Below are 16,206 nucleotides of genomic sequence, written 5' to 3'. Positions count from 1 at the left end.
ATAAAATCCATCGAGATGTGCTCCCATTTCTACATGGGAATGTCAAGTGGCTGAAGTGGTCCTACTGGCCCTTGGTGCTCTACCATGACCTGCTGACGTGTTAGGCACTGCTCTACGAATCGAACGATCTCTCTTTTCATGTTCTAGAAAGATTCCCTCAGGTTTCGGTACATCTTCATACTGCTAGGATGTACAGTGTAGAACGAACGATGTGCCTCCTCCATAATGACTCGTTTGATCTCGGCGTCATTCGGTACAAAAACCCTGCTATGAAATCTCAATATCCCATCACCAGAGATACTGAATTCCAGCTTTAACCCACTCTGGACACCTTCCATAACCTTAACCAGCTCTAGATCTTTCTTCTGAGCTGTTCCGATCTTCTCCTGTAAGGTCAGCTGTACCACCAAGCTAGCAAGAACAACCTGATGATTTTCTTCCACTACCTCCAAGCCCAACCTTTTCAGATCCATGCAAATCTGATGCTGAACTCCCACTGCAGAGATTGACGCATCAACTGACTTCGGACTCAGAGCATCAACTACCACATTTGCTTTTCCTAGGTGATAGCTAATGGTATAGTTGTAATCCTTTATCAACTCAAGCCACCTATGCTGTCTCATGTTTAGTTCTTTCTGGGTGAAAATGTACTTAAGACTTTTTTGGTCGGTAAAAATCTCACACCTTTCACCATACAGGTAGTGTCTCCAGATTTTCAATGCAAACACTACGATTGCCAATTCTATATCATGTGTCGGGTAGTTCTTCTTATACTCTTTGAGTTGATGAGAAGCGTAAGCAACCATCCTGCCCTACTGCATTAGAACATAGCCAAGACCTTTCTTAGATGCGTCACTCTAAATAAAAAATCTGCAATCCCCAGATGGAATGATCAGAACTAGAGCAGTAACCAATCTCCGTTTCAGCTCCCGGAAACTCAGCTCACACTCATTAGTCCAATCATACCTCACATTCTTCCTTATGAGTCATGTCAAAGGACCTGCTAAACTGGAGAACCCTTCTACAAAACGACGGTAGTAACCTGCAAGACCTAGAAAACTTCTGACCTTCTGAACATTCTTCGGTCTTGCTCAATCCACTACTGCCTCTATCTTACTTGGATCCGCTGATATGCCTTCTTTGGATACTACGTGCCCTAGAAATGCAATATGTTCTAGCCAGAACTCGCACTTCTTCAGTTTAGCCAAAAACTTCTTTACCTTAAGCATTTGTAGTACCAGTCTCAGATGAATCTCATGTTCTACAGCACTACTAGAATACACTAGAATGTCATCAATGAATACTACGACGAACTGATCTAAGTATTCGTGGAAAACCCGGTTCATCAGATCCATAAATGCTACAAGTGCATTTGTCAGACTGAATGGCATAACCATGAATTTGTAATGGCCGCACCGAGTTCAGAAAGCTATTTTCGAAACATCCTCCATTTTCACCTTCAGCAAGTGATACCCAAACCCTAAATCGATCTTAGAAAAGATTCGTGTGCCTTGAAGCTAGTCAAACAGATCATCAATCCTAGGTAACAGGTATTTGTTCTTTATCGTTACCTTATTAAGTTCTCTGTAGTCGATGCACATCCTCATCGACCCGTCCTTTTTCTTTACAAATAGCACAGGTACTTCCCGGGGAGAAACACTCGGTTGAATGTACCCCTTATCTAGCAGCTCCTGAAACTGTTTTTTCAACTCTCTCAGTTCAGCTGGAGCCATACGATGCGGAGCTTTTGATATTGGCGCCATACTTGGAGATAACTCTATACCGAATTCCACCTCTCGATTAGGAGGTAATCCCGGCAAGTCCTCTGGGAACACATTTGGGAACTCGCACACAACAGGAATCTCCTTTAGTTCACGTTCCCCTACCGACGTGTCTTTCACAAATGCCAGATAGCCTTGGCATCCCTCCAAAAGTAATCTCCTAACCTACAAAACTGAGAGGATTCGTGGTGTAGAACACACACACGACCCTAAGAATCTGAATTCCTGCTTCCCTGAGGTCTAAACACCACTTCTCTTCTATGGCAATCGATATTGGCATAACTAGCAGACAACCAGTCCATACCCAGAATGATATCGAAGCCATGCATATCAAACACAATAAGACTAACCGGTACTCTCTCTTGAATTTCTACTGGAAAGTCACGGATTACCTTACTACATACGACTACCGACCCTAAAAGCGTAGCCACCACTAGTTTATAATCTAACTGTTGAGTCTCAATGCCACATAGTTTAACAAATCCTCGAGAGATAAATGAATGTGTTGCCCCCGAGTAGAATAGTATAATTGTTTTATTGGAAAGCATGTTAATGGTACCTGTGACAACATCTCCTGCTTTCTCTGCATCACCGGAAGTTAGGGAGTATACCCTAGCCTGGGCTGTCCCTCCTTGCTGACCACCTCACTGTGCCTGAACACCTCCTCCATATGACTGTTATGGAGCTTCGCTATTCATTGACATGCAACAATCTTTCTTCTGACGTCCCATCCTACCACAATGAAAACAAGCTCCAGAACCCTTTCCTTGAGTGAGGTCTCCCACACTTGGAACAAGCCGAAGTAGTTGCGGTACTCTAAGAAACACCACCACTGCTCTTCTTCCAGTTGCCTTGCTTTGCCCCTCTATAAGAACTGGAAGGTGCAGGTCTCTTCTTCGAAACCTGAACCTCAAGGTCCTCCTGCAAACTCTCCTCTACTACGATGGCTTTGTCAACCAAAGTAACAAAGTCTTGCATCTTCTAGATCGCAGTCTGCTTCCTGATCTCCTTCTTCAGGCCCCTATGAAACTTCCAAACCTTCTTTGTCTCGTCTGGAATTATAAATGGAGCAAAATAGTATAGCTCCTAGAATCTGGTAGCATACTATTGAACTGATAGCTGCCCCTGTTCCAAACTCATGAATTCCTCCATTTTGGCATTTCTAAACGTGGCTGGAAAATACCATTCAAAGAATAAATCTTTGAACCAAGCCCACATCACAACTATAGGAATAGGTCAATGCTCTTTAAGCATCTTAATTGACTTCCACCACCTCTCCGCTTCGCCCGTTAGCTTGAACGTTGCAAAGGCTACCTTATGCTTCTCAATGTAGTTCAGGACGTCTAGAATCTTCTCAATCTCCCCGATCCAATTCTCAACCCGGATCGGATCGGCACTCCCCACGAAGACCAGAGGTTTCAGTTGTGTGAACTGGCCAATGGAGCATCCCAACTCAGCAAGGGGACGATCCTAACCCTTATTCGTCCAGACAACCTCAGCCATAAGCTGCTGAGCGAAGTCTTGTAGCACACTAGTAGAGTCATTACCAGCCTCATGACCAGTACTGTAACGACCCGAAAAATAATGGTATTTAAATAATAAAGAGAGAGGGAAATGGAAATAGTAACTGAAGGAGGCAACTGAAGCGTTCATCGACGACATTGCATTTTGGAGGTAAAAATTTCCAAGAAAATTTCCCAGGCCTCGTCGACAAACATAGGGGTTTCATCGACGAGGGTACTTCAGGATCTCGTCGACGAGTACCCTCGTCGATGAGAAGATACCGAGAGAGGATTTTTGAGAAGTCTGAAACTCGTCGACGAAGGTGCAGGTTCGTCGATGAACTTTTTACAGGACTCGTCGACGAATGCCGCAGTACAAATAGTGCTTAAACTCAGTTTTACGCAGAATTTCAGCTTCGTTTTCTTCTCTCTCTCTCTCTCTCTCTTTCTCTTTCTCTCTCTCTCTCTCTCTCTCTCTCTCTCTCTCTCCTGTGGCCTCTCCCTCTTATCTCTTTGATTCTGGCCCCGTCAGTCACCGAATCGAAGATCTAAGACTACCACGACGTTCCTCACGGAGTTCTCTTCAAGTTTGCCGGAGCGGATTGTTGGTGGAACGAAGTTGGAATTCATCCCAAATCTAGGGTAAGGTCTTTTATTCAGAATTTGAGTTTTCAGTAGTTGTAAGAAATGTAATAGACGTAGAAATAATAATGTTTTGTTATGAGATTTATGATTTTCAGGGTGTTGAGTGGAGAACCCTGCAGGTGTTGGACCCGTTATAGTAAGGGATTTTTTGCTGGAAACAGGTAAGGGAAATATGCTATGCTAGGTTATTTGAGTACAATTTCAGTATAAAATTATAAATGTTCCACTAGAGTATTATTTACAGCAGAGACTTATACAGCTTATCAAGTATGATTAATATGTTTTAAAATTATTGTGTGGCTTGAGAATATAAATATAGTATAGAAACATGCTTTACGGTAATTTTTAGAGATGTGTTTTACAGAATATACAGACAGTGAATGTATTTTACAAAAATTACAGAAATACCATGATTATACAGTTTTACAGTACCATGACATGCGTATTTACAGTTAATTACAAAAACACAGTTGATATAGATTCAGTTTTCTATAGCGTCATGGTTTATATAGTTATTACAGAATCATGGTAAAACAGATAGTTGTATATTAAGATGTATTATATAGTATCAGACCCTGTTGAACCATACAGTTACAGAGCACGGTAGTGTAGCTACATACAGTTTATAGAGTGCAACCACCTATTCAGATAATACGTGATATAAAGGTCGATCGCATAGAGCCCACGAGTGGACAGGCTCCCCATTAGATATGGGTTGAGGAGGGCTGATCAGACTATGAAGTATAGTGATTTATTCCTAGTTGGCCAGCTAGGGTAGATCCCGTCTACGGGCTGCACAACCTTGTTATGAGGGGTTAAATCATGACACACAGTTATCCACAGGGAAGATTTCAGTTATTACTATATTTATATAGATTTACAGAGACAGAAAATATATATATTTATTAGAAGTATTTTTGAGTAGAAGCCTAAAGTATAGAAATGTTAAGCAAGAGATAAAAGATGATGGTTTATATTACTGGTATTATATTTACAGGCTCATTGATACATGATTATATAGTAATAGATTTTCATAGTATTGTAACTCTTCAGCCACACACTAGCAATAGCATATTTCATCTTACTGAGCTTTGGCTCATCTCAATTATTTTAACATTTTTCAGGTGATCCAGGTAGGCAAGCATATCAGGCTCGCAGGTAGAGGGGCCTCGGTATTGCCCTGACAGTAGTGTGAGTATTTTTGGGAGTATTTTGTATAGCCCTAGCCAGATGAGGGTATTCTGGAAAACAGACATATATGTATATGTTGGGAAACACTTTAGCACTGTGGTATTGTATATAACTACATATGGTTATGTTTATTTGATTTCTGTTTCTTGCTGCTTAGGTTGATAATTGGGTTTAATCTAGTATGATATCAGAGCATTTTAAATGTTATAGTATAAAAAAAAAACCAAGTTAAATAGCAGGTTGTTACAATTTGGTATCAAAGCCTAGGTCTCTAGGTTTTGCAGACTTTAGAGTGCAGCGGAAGCAATATCGGAGTATAGGAAAGGATTTGAGGTTTGTTCTGTGTCTGGGTACAGGATTACCGTGGTGGTTTTTGTGTTTTTCCTAGGGTGATGATTTCAGGAAAACAATAGTAAACTATTGTCGGGTCGTGTGTCTAGGTGACAAAACTTGATATTGAGTTAAGGTCAGGGAAGACAGTTAATTTTGAATTGGTATAGGATATGTCAGTGTAGGAGATGAGGTACTTAAGTGTGTTTCTTGTTTTCAGGATGGACCTAGGAAGTAGTGGCACGAATGCTGGGTAGGATAAGCCAGTTGCTTCCAGCATAGGTGGAGGAGATATAGATGTTGTACTGCATAGCGTCACTCAGCAAGTGATGGTTGAGATGGCCTGGAGCTCTGGGGAGCGTAGTTGTTCGATCGAGCAGTTTACGCAAATGAAGCCTCCATCCTTTGCTAGAGGAGATGGCCCGATTATAGCTGAGAATTGGGTCTAGGATATCGAAGAGACATTGGCGATGCATCTATGTACGGATGAGCAGAAGGTAGTATTTGCAGCATTTAAGTTGACAGGGGAGGCAAAGCGCTAATGGAGAGCAGCGCGATTGATAGAAGAGCAGATGCTGGTTCCAGTGCCAGTGACTTAGGATCGATTCAAAGAGCTATTCTTCGAGCGATATTTCCCTACTATCATTCGGAACGTGAAGGTAGCAGAGTTTATGCATCTGGTACAGGGGCAGATGACCGTATCCCAGTACGCGGCTCTGTTTATTGAGTTGTCGCGTTTTGCACCGCATCTAGCACCTGATGAAGAGAAAAAGACAAGGAAGTTTGAGGAGGGACTGAGACAGAATTTTTTTGAGCAAGTGATTGGCTTCAGAGTTAAGAAATTTACTAAGGTTGTAGATAGAGCTGCTGTCATTGAGAATGGTATACAGAGGGGTGTAGCAGGTCAGAGTAAGAGGAAGAGACCTGCGCCTTAGGGTTTTCAAGTTGGCTCCAGTAGGGGTCCATGGAGAGGAGGTTGCGATAGAGGAGACCAAAGGCAGATGGTGGGACCTCAGGGAAATCAGGGTGTGCCGATCTTCCTGGTATGTCAGACGTGCGGGAGACGTCATCTGGGGGAGTGCCGGGTAGGGAGCAATGTATGTTATCGATGTGGGAGGCTCGGCCACATGGCATATGCATGCCCAGGTCCGCCAGACCAGGTCCCAGCTCCCAGGCCCTATCGGGGAGGACATCAGGCAGCTTGGGTAGGATATCAAACGCTTTATGGTGGCCAGCAGAGGAATGTGGCCCCAGCACGAGTATACGCTCTGACGCTAGGTGATACTGAGGCTGCTGCGGATGTGGTGACAGGTACATTTACTGTTTTATCATATCCAGTCATTGTTCTTTTTGACTCGAGTGCTAATCATTCTTTCATTTCTGCATCTTATATTAAATTATTTGAGAGTGAGACCCAGTTATTAGATATAGCGTTGTTATTAGCTACACCATCAGGGTCAGTGATCAAATGTCAGAGGGTGCTCAGAGGTTATCCTATAGAAATTCAGGGGAGAGTGCTACCAGCGGACCTGATTGTGTTTGAGATTTGCGGGTCTGATATAATACTGGGTATGGATTGGTTGGCTGCCAATCACGCCAGTATTGATTGTCGTCAGAAAGAGGTAATTTTCAGACCCCCTAGTACGCAGGAATTCAGATTCGTTGGTTCACGGGTACGTGCTCTAACGCAGCTAGTGTCAGCCGTGTAGGCGAGCAGATTACTCCTGGACGGAGGTCAGGGGTTTATAGCGGTTGTGGAAGAAGTATCTGAAAATGAATTGAAGATTGACAGCACCCCAGTAGTACGAGAATTTCTAGATGTTTTTCCAGAGGAGTTACCTGGATTGCCTCCTGTGCGCGAGGTGGATTTTCCTATAGATTTACCTTTAGGGACTGCGCCGATCTCTAAGGTTCCCTATCGTATGGCTCCAGCTGAATTGGGAGAATTAAAGGAGCAGTTGCAGGATTTGTTGAGTAAGGGGTTTATACGACCTAGTGTATTGCCATGGGGAGCTCCAGTGTTATTCGTAAAGAAGAAAGATGGGTCCATGAGGATGTGTATTGATTACAAGGAGATAAACAAGGTTACTATTAAGAATAAATATCCTCTACCCCGTATCGACAATCTATTTGATTAGCTCTAGGATACACAGGTGTATTCCAAGATCAACCTCAGATCAGGGTATCATAAAGTAAGAGTGAAAACAGAGGACGTCGTGAAGACAACCTTCAGGACTAGGTACGGGCACTATGAATTCCTTGTTATGTCGTTTGGTCTGATGAATGCCCCAGCCGTGTTCATGGACTTGATGAACAGAGTTTTCCACCAGTATCTAGATCAGTATGTAGTAGTTTTCATTGATGATATATTGGTATACTCAAGGAGTTTTAAGGATCATGAGGTGCATTTGAGGCAGGTGCTGCAGATACTCAAAGAGGAGAAGCTCTATGCCAAGTTTAGCAAGTGTGAGTTCTGGCTTGAGAATGTAGCATTTTTAGGCCACGTGATCTCAGGGGACGGTATAGCAGTGGATCCCAGCAAGATTGATGCGGTGCTAAATTGGGCCAGGCCGAGAAATGTGCAGGAAGTCAGGAGTATCTTGGGACTGGCAGGTTATTACCGACGATTCATTGAGGGGTTTTCAGCTTTATCAGGACCTCTCACGCGTTTGACCAAGAAGAATTCCAGATTTGTATGGGATGAAGAATGTGAGCAAAGCTTCCATGAATTAAAGCAGCGGCTCGTCACTGCACCAGTACTGACGATTCCATTGGGAGGTGATGGTTATGTTATTTACAGTGACGCGTCTTTGAAAGGGCTTGTTTGGGTGCTGATGCAGCATGGTAGGGTGGTGGCATATGCATCCAGATAGTTGAAAGAGTATGAAAAGAACTACCCTACTCACGATCTAGAATTGGTTGTAGTTGTACATGCACTAAAGATCTGGAGACATTATTTATATGGTGAGAGGTGTGAGATATTTTCTGATCATAAAAGTCTAAAGTATTTCTTCACACAAAAAGAGTTGAATATGCGACAGAGGAGGTAGTTGGAACTTATCAAGGATTACGACTGTACCATCAGTTACCACCCAGGTAAAGCAAATGTGGTGGCTGATGCTTTGAGCCGTAAATCAGGAGACACAGCACAACTAGCAGCGGTAGTTCAGCATCCAATTCAAATGGACTTGGAAAGACTTGGTGTGGAGTTAGTGGAAGATGATCCTCAGGCGCTTATTGCCAGTTTAATTGTACAACCTACGCTTTATGAGAGAATTAAAATTGCTCAGAGGGATGATTCGGAATTGGTAGAAGTGATAGCCAGAGTATAGGATGATCAGGGGGAAGAATTCAGCATTTCTGACGATGGGGCTCTGAGATTTCGTACCAGATTATGTGTGCCTACAGATGACAGTACTAGGAGGACGATTCTAGAAGAGGCACACAGATCTCTATACACTGTCCATCCTGGCAGCACGAAAATGTATAGGGATCTGCGGGAGCTTTTCTAATGGAGTGGTATGAGGGAGATAGCAGAGTTTGTGCAGCAGTGTTTAACGTGTCAGCTCGTTAAAGTTGAGCACTAGAGGCTGGCAAGACAGCTGCAACCACTTTTCATTCCTGAATGGAAGTGGGACCACGTATCCATGGATTTTGTTACGGGGCTACTGCCGGCGGCTCATGGTCAGAATGCCATCTGGGTAATAGTTGATAGGTTGACGAAGATAATGCACTTTCTACCTATTAAGGTTAGCTACCCTATGAACAGGTTAGCAGAGATTTACATACAAGAGATTGTTCGACCCCATAGAGTGCTAGTATGCATAGTCTCGGACAGTGATCCACGTTTTACATCACGGTTCTAGAAAAGCTTACAGGAGACATTGGGGACTCAACTAGCATTCAACACCGCTTTCCATCCTTAAATAGACGGTTAGACAGAGAGAACTATTCAGGTACTCCAAGATATGTTGCGAGTGTGTGTTTTGGATTTTGGGGGTAGCTGGACTCAGTATATGCCATTAGTGGAATTTTCTTACAAAAAAAGTTATCAGAAAAGCATAGGTATGGCTCCATATGAGGCACTTTATGGTAAGAAGTGTCGTTCCCCTTTATACTGGAGTGAGCTAGGTGAGAGGCAAGTTTTGGGGCTAGAAATAGTACAACAGGCGTACGATAAAGTCTGACTTATTCGAGACAGGATCAGTGTAGCACAGAGTCGACAGAAAAGCTACGTCGATACTCGCCGCCGAGAACTGAAATTTTGGGTGATCATGTATTTCTAAGAATAACCTCACTGAAGGGGATCTTGAGGTTTGGGAAGAAGGGTAAGTTGAGCCCTAGATTTATTGGCCCATTTGAGATACTTGAGAAGATTGGGTTAGTAGCCTATCAGCTAGCTTTACCACCATCTCTATTTCGAGTTCATGATGTATTTCATGTTTCTATGCTAAGGAAATATGTCCCAAATCCCTCCCATATCATCAGCCATGCGGAACTGGAAGTCAGTGAGGCTTTAACATATGAAGAAGCTCCAGTACAGATCCTAGATAGGAAAGAACAGGAAGTGCGCAATAAGAAGATACAATTGGTAAAAGTCCTGTGGAGGAATCACGCAATAGAAGAGGCTTCATGGGAGCTTGAAAGCGTGATTAGACAGAAATATCCCCACTTGTTTAGTGGGTCATAGCAGTGATGTATAATTAAAGTAATAGTAATTTTATTTTGTTTAGCATAGTGGAATTGTAATGAAGTGTATAGGATAGGTAGTATTTCGATTTTGGGAGAATTTTATTTTATATTTGTAATCTCCCAGAACTACCCATGTAACCACGGTATTCCTCCACCATAAGGGAGGGCAGGTAATAAAATAAGTAGACCATTTTCCTTTACTGGATGATGGAGTGTAAAGATAGAGAGACAGATAGTAAATTTTGAGGACAAAATTTTATAAGGGGGGAAGAATGTAACAACCTAAAAAATAATGGTATTTAAATAATAAAGAGAGACGAAAATGGAAACAGTAACAGAAGGAGGCAGCCGACTTCATCGACGAACACGAACTTCGTCGACAAACGCGAACTTCGTTGATGAACACAAGGGTTTTGTCGATGAGGGTACTTCAGGATCTCGTCGAGGAGGTCCCGTATCGTCGACAAGAAGATATCGAGAGAAGATTTTTAAGAAGTTTGAAATTCATCGACGAAGGTGCAAGTTCGTCGACAAACCTTCTATAGGACTCGTCGACGAGCCACGTGGCTCGTCGACGAATCTCATAGTATAAATAGTGCTTAAACTCAATTTTACATAGAATTTCAGCGTCGTTTCCTTATCTCTCTCTCTCTCTCTCTCTCTCTCTCTCTCTCTCTCTCTCTCTCTCTCTCTTTCTCTCTCCTACGACCACTCCCTCTTCTCTCTTTGATCCTGGCCCCGTCAGTCGCTAGATCGAAGATCTGAGGCTACCACGATGTTCCTGGCGCAGTTCTCTTCAAGTCTGCCAGAGCGAATCGTTGGTGGAACGAAGTTGGAATTCATCCCAAATCCAGGGTAAGGTCTTTTATTTGGAATTTTAGTTTCCAACAGTTGTAAGAAATGTAATAGATGAAGAAATAGTAATGTTTTGTACTGGGATTTATGGTTTTTAGGGTGTTGAGTAGAGAACCCTGTGGGTGTTGGACCCCCTATAGTAAGGATTTTTTGTAGGAAACAGGTAAGGGAAATATGCTATGCTAGGTTATTTGAGTACGATTTCAGTATAAAATTTTAAATGTTCCACCAGAGTATTATTTACAGCAGAGACTTATACAGCTTATCAAGTATGATTAATATGTTTTAAAATTACTGTGTGGCTTGAGAATATAGATATAGTATAGAAATATGCTTTATAGTAATTTTCAGAGATGTGTTTTACAGAATATACAGACAATGAATGTATTTTACAGCAATTACAAAAATACCATGATTATACAGTTTTACAGTACCATGACATACAAAAACACATTTGATATAGATACAGTTTTCTATAGCGTTATGATTTATACAGTTATTACAGAATCATGGTAAAACAAATAGTTGTATATAGAGATGTATTATATAGTATCAGACCTTGTTGGACCATATAGTTACAAAGTACGGTACCGTAGCTACATACAGTTTATAGAGTGCAACCACTTATTCAGATAATATGTGATATAAAGGTCAATCGCATAGAGCCCACGAGTGGACAGGCTCCCCATTAGATATGGGTTGAGGAGGGCTGATCAGACTATGAAGTATAGTGATTTATTCCTAGTTGGCCAGCCAGGGTAGATCCCGCCTACGGGCCGCATAACCTTGTTATGAGGGGTTAAATCATGACACACAGTTATCCACAAGGAAGATTTCAGTTATTACTATATTTATATAGATTTACAGAGACAAAAAATATATATATTTATTAGAAGTATTTTTGAGTAGAAGCCTAAAGTATAGAAATGTTAAGCAACAGATAAAAGATGATGGTTTATATTACTGGTATTGTATTTATAGACTCATTGATACATGATTATATAGTAATAGATTTTCATAGTATTGTAACTCATCTGTCACACACTAGCAATAACATATTTTGTCTTACTAAGCGTTGGCTCACCCAATTACTTTAACATTTTTCAGGTGATCTAGGTAGGCAAGCATATCAGGCTCGTAGGTAGAGGGGTCTCGGTATTGCCCTGACAGTAGTGTGAGTATTTTTTGGAGTATTTTGTATAGCCCTAGCCAGATGAGGGTATTCTGGAAAACAGACATATATGTATATTTTGGGAAACACTTTAGCACCGTGGTATTGTATATAACTACGTATGGTTATGTTTATTTGATTTATGCTTCTGATTGCTTAGGTTAATGATTGGGTTTACTCTAGTATGGTATCAGAGCATTTTAAATGTTATAGTATAAAAAAAAAAACCCAGTTAAATAGCAGGTTGTTACAAGCACCATCACTACTACTGCCTCCAACGTTAGCAGTAATATTCCTGGATTCCATCCTGAAAAACAATTGAGGAAATCAATTAGAAGCTTAACCAACTAATACCGCAATATTATAAACTCACTTCCCATAATAACATTCCTAATATCGACGTACTCTAATGACTCACATTCTCATTCTAATTCGAGTTCCGCCCTTCCACTTAGAAACAAAACCACTAATAGATTACCGTGATTTTATGAACCCTTCGAATGATCCAGAAAAACATAGAAGTTTGTCAATGGATTTTTGTCCCCAGGTATACTAAGCTAAACTCGAAAATCGCACTCTCGTTCTAAACTCTGGTATAGTCTAATCTACAGAACCTAGCAACCTAAGCTCTGAGCATATCCATAACCATGCAATGCAATTCACATCACACTTTGGCTAGTTATGGGCTCTGATACCAAATTGTAACGCCCCGACCCTTAATACAGTCCTAGAGTGCTACTATACATACATATCTTGTACAAATCCTATAAACATACATAGCCACCCGCCCTAAATAGGGACGTACGAGTATTCAATAATGATTTGTACTCACATATTTTGCGCAAATCATAAATCATTCATATGGATTCTAATAGACATACCAGAGTATCTAAATGTTCCTTACATATATTCAACCTTACGTAAAACATAAACTATATCACATTCCCAAAAACCAACCAAGTTAACAACCTAGTACTCATACAGAAACTTACGCTAACTAACAGGACCCTACGCTCCATAGCCTCTTTAGACGACTAGGACAGATTTCCTGTAGCTCCTCAAAACAAGGTTGTAAGATTGGGATGAGACACTTCTCAGTAAGGAGGAAGATATTACATCAGTGTGTGACTGTACAGTTATATCCTTGTTTGAAAATAGTTACGTATATTGCACATTCTCAACACTGTAATGTATAAATAGTACATAAATAACTCCCTGATAATATAAAACCCATCATCGTTACAAGTGAGAGTCCCCGAGGTTAGGGTAAAGTACAAGCCCAAACACTATACGATCCCTCCGCACAGTACTCAGACCTATGACTCTCCCCAGTAAAGCCTATAAATCATGTATATGCGTATTTAGAACACCGTCCAGCTCAAAACTATCGTAACTATGCCAGTAACTCCCCGTGGCAAGGGTTGTGCGCTAAGAAAACACTGATCGAGCCCTGTACGTACAGGCATCATCAGGCATCCTATCATATAACAGTCTAACTTGGCCATCACCACCCTTATCCCTTTTGACCAGTGGCCCTTCTTACCAAGCTTACTACTAGGTACCCACACTGAACAATAATTGCGTGTGGCTGCACTGTACCTCTGTTTTGGTAATGGTACCGAGCCTACATAATATAAGATTTTTTTAAGGCTTCATATACTATTTAGACAAGTTGCGGTCCCAATATCATATATACAATTTACATTAAAACATAATAACCTATGCAGTTCCAATATTTTCACAATCTCATTCATGCATACTTTCATTCATACTGTAGTAAAAACTGGCTCGTAACCTCTTGGTTTTACCCTTTTCTCATACTTGGCATAGTATCTAACCGGCACCTATTTTCTGCAATTTCTGATAACCACTTGGAATCTTAGTCCCTATAGTTCATATACATGCATCTCAAATCAGTATAGAATCAATTCGTATCATACGTCATACTTATTTGATCATATATATACATTTCATATAAACTAGTTCGTAAAATATCATTTCTACTGCTATTAAGAGTTTCAAGCATCTCCTATTTTAGTTTTAGTGCAAATAAAGTAGTTTAAGAAATTTGGAGATCATATGCCAAAAAAACCCTATTTTTGCCAAAATCGTAAAATCGTGAAAATCGTAAGAATCGGCATTCATACTCGGTAAAACTTTGCAAATAAGCAGTCCATAAGTACATATAAACATAAGTTACATATCCTATGGTTTCATTTTCTAAAAATACTAATGTAAACAAAACCCCTTCCCTTAATCCCGAAAACCGAAACACGAACGAATTGATCCAAAATAATGACCCGGGATCCCTGAAACCTAAAAACCGAAGATCATTACTTTACTATAATCTTGACTACTACATAACTACCGAATCAAAAATGAAATTGGATCCTTACCTCGATTTTAGAGAAAAACTCGAAAATCCTCAAATTGAAAATATGATTCGCTATAACTGTAGCGATTCTCCTCCTAACCCACGTAGTGATATTGGATTGTTAATTCTGGCAACAGACGACACAAAATCCTAAAGAGAGAGAGGGTTGGTTTGTGTCCTAGAGAGAGAGAGAGAGAGAGAGAGAGAGAGATAGAGAATTGAGTTTCTTCCTCATTAAGCAACTAAATGATATTTATAAACAAGGTTGACCCAGCAAGCCTCATCAACGAGTCGGAGTTCTCATCGACGAGCCGAAGAAGGTCGCTCGTGGCCGAGAGGGTGACCTCGTCGACGAGCCTTAGATTTCAGAATCTCTAAAAATCTCTCAGTATCTCCTTGTTGCCGAGCCACAGAAGAGACTTCATTGACGAGAAATGGAGTCTCGTCGACGAGCTTTGCTGTTATATCCTTTTTAATTTCCTTTCTCTTTCTTTATTTATTTTTCGGATTCGGGTCCCTACATTGTAGGATTACTTAATATATAAATTAGTGTGTTTTTAGAGACTTTGATTCCTAAGATAATGTTAAAGCTTAAAAATATGAATTTTGAATCTTAGAATTGGATTTGTAGTTTTGAAAGAAAATCAATATAATTATGTAATATATTTTATTCAATTTACACAAATCCGATTTGTAGTATCACGTGCTCCCAAATATGAGTTATCCTAATTGATAGGCTATAAGTTATGACCTTTTGTTTAATACACATGCCTCCCATGTGACTCATTACAAGTATATAATAAATTATGATGATCAATATAAGTTACATACAATTGCTTTTGAGGGAAGACTAATTCTGTGATCTATCACGAGTGAGTTGTGGGGTTGATCACGCCTTTTCTTGATTTGGTGTTGCTTGAGAGGCATTGTAAAGCTTATCATGTTAAAATTTCGAATGGTCAATATATATTACATATAAATAAATTAGAATTAGTATCAATCACATGCTCCCAAATATGAGTCATCCTAATTGATAGGCTATAAGTTATATCCTTTTGTTTAATACACATGCCTCCCATGTGACTCATTACAAGTATAAAATAAATTACGATGATCAATATGAGTTACATACAATTTCTTTTTAAGGGACGACTAATTCTGTGATCTATCAGGAGTGAGTTGTGGGGTTGATCACGTCTTTTCTTGATTTTGTGCTGCTTGAGAGGCATTGTAAAACTTACCATGTTAAAATTTCGAGTGGTCAATATATATTATATATAATTAAATTAGAATAAAAAGATCATAAATTTGGGTTACATAAAAATAAATTAGAATAAGAAAGATCATAAATGGAGAAAAGAAACAACAATCAAAGGCTTAAAGTTCTATGAGTGCATCATATTCAATTTATTATAAGGCTCATGCATTATTCATTAGTGTGTTCATGGCTTCATACACATAAATTATTTAGTACATAAGAATAAAATTGTAATTGATTTTTTATAATTTCATTTTTTTATCATATTAGTTTTTATTTTTTTTATTTTTAATTTATTTTACTGGTAAGAATGGAATAAAATTAAGATGACTAGAATTAAACTTTTCACTTGATTTCATCATACTTTTCGTTCAAATTATCATTTTTTTTCCTTAATTCATTCTATA

The sequence above is a fragment of the Malania oleifera genome, chromosome 11 (genome assembly GCF_029873635.1).
Source record: "Malania oleifera isolate guangnan ecotype guangnan chromosome 11, ASM2987363v1, whole genome shotgun sequence".
NCBI classification, from domain to species: domain Eukaryota; kingdom Viridiplantae; phylum Streptophyta; class Magnoliopsida; order Santalales; family Ximeniaceae; genus Malania; species Malania oleifera.
Note: the sequence above shows the minus strand (reverse complement) of the source record.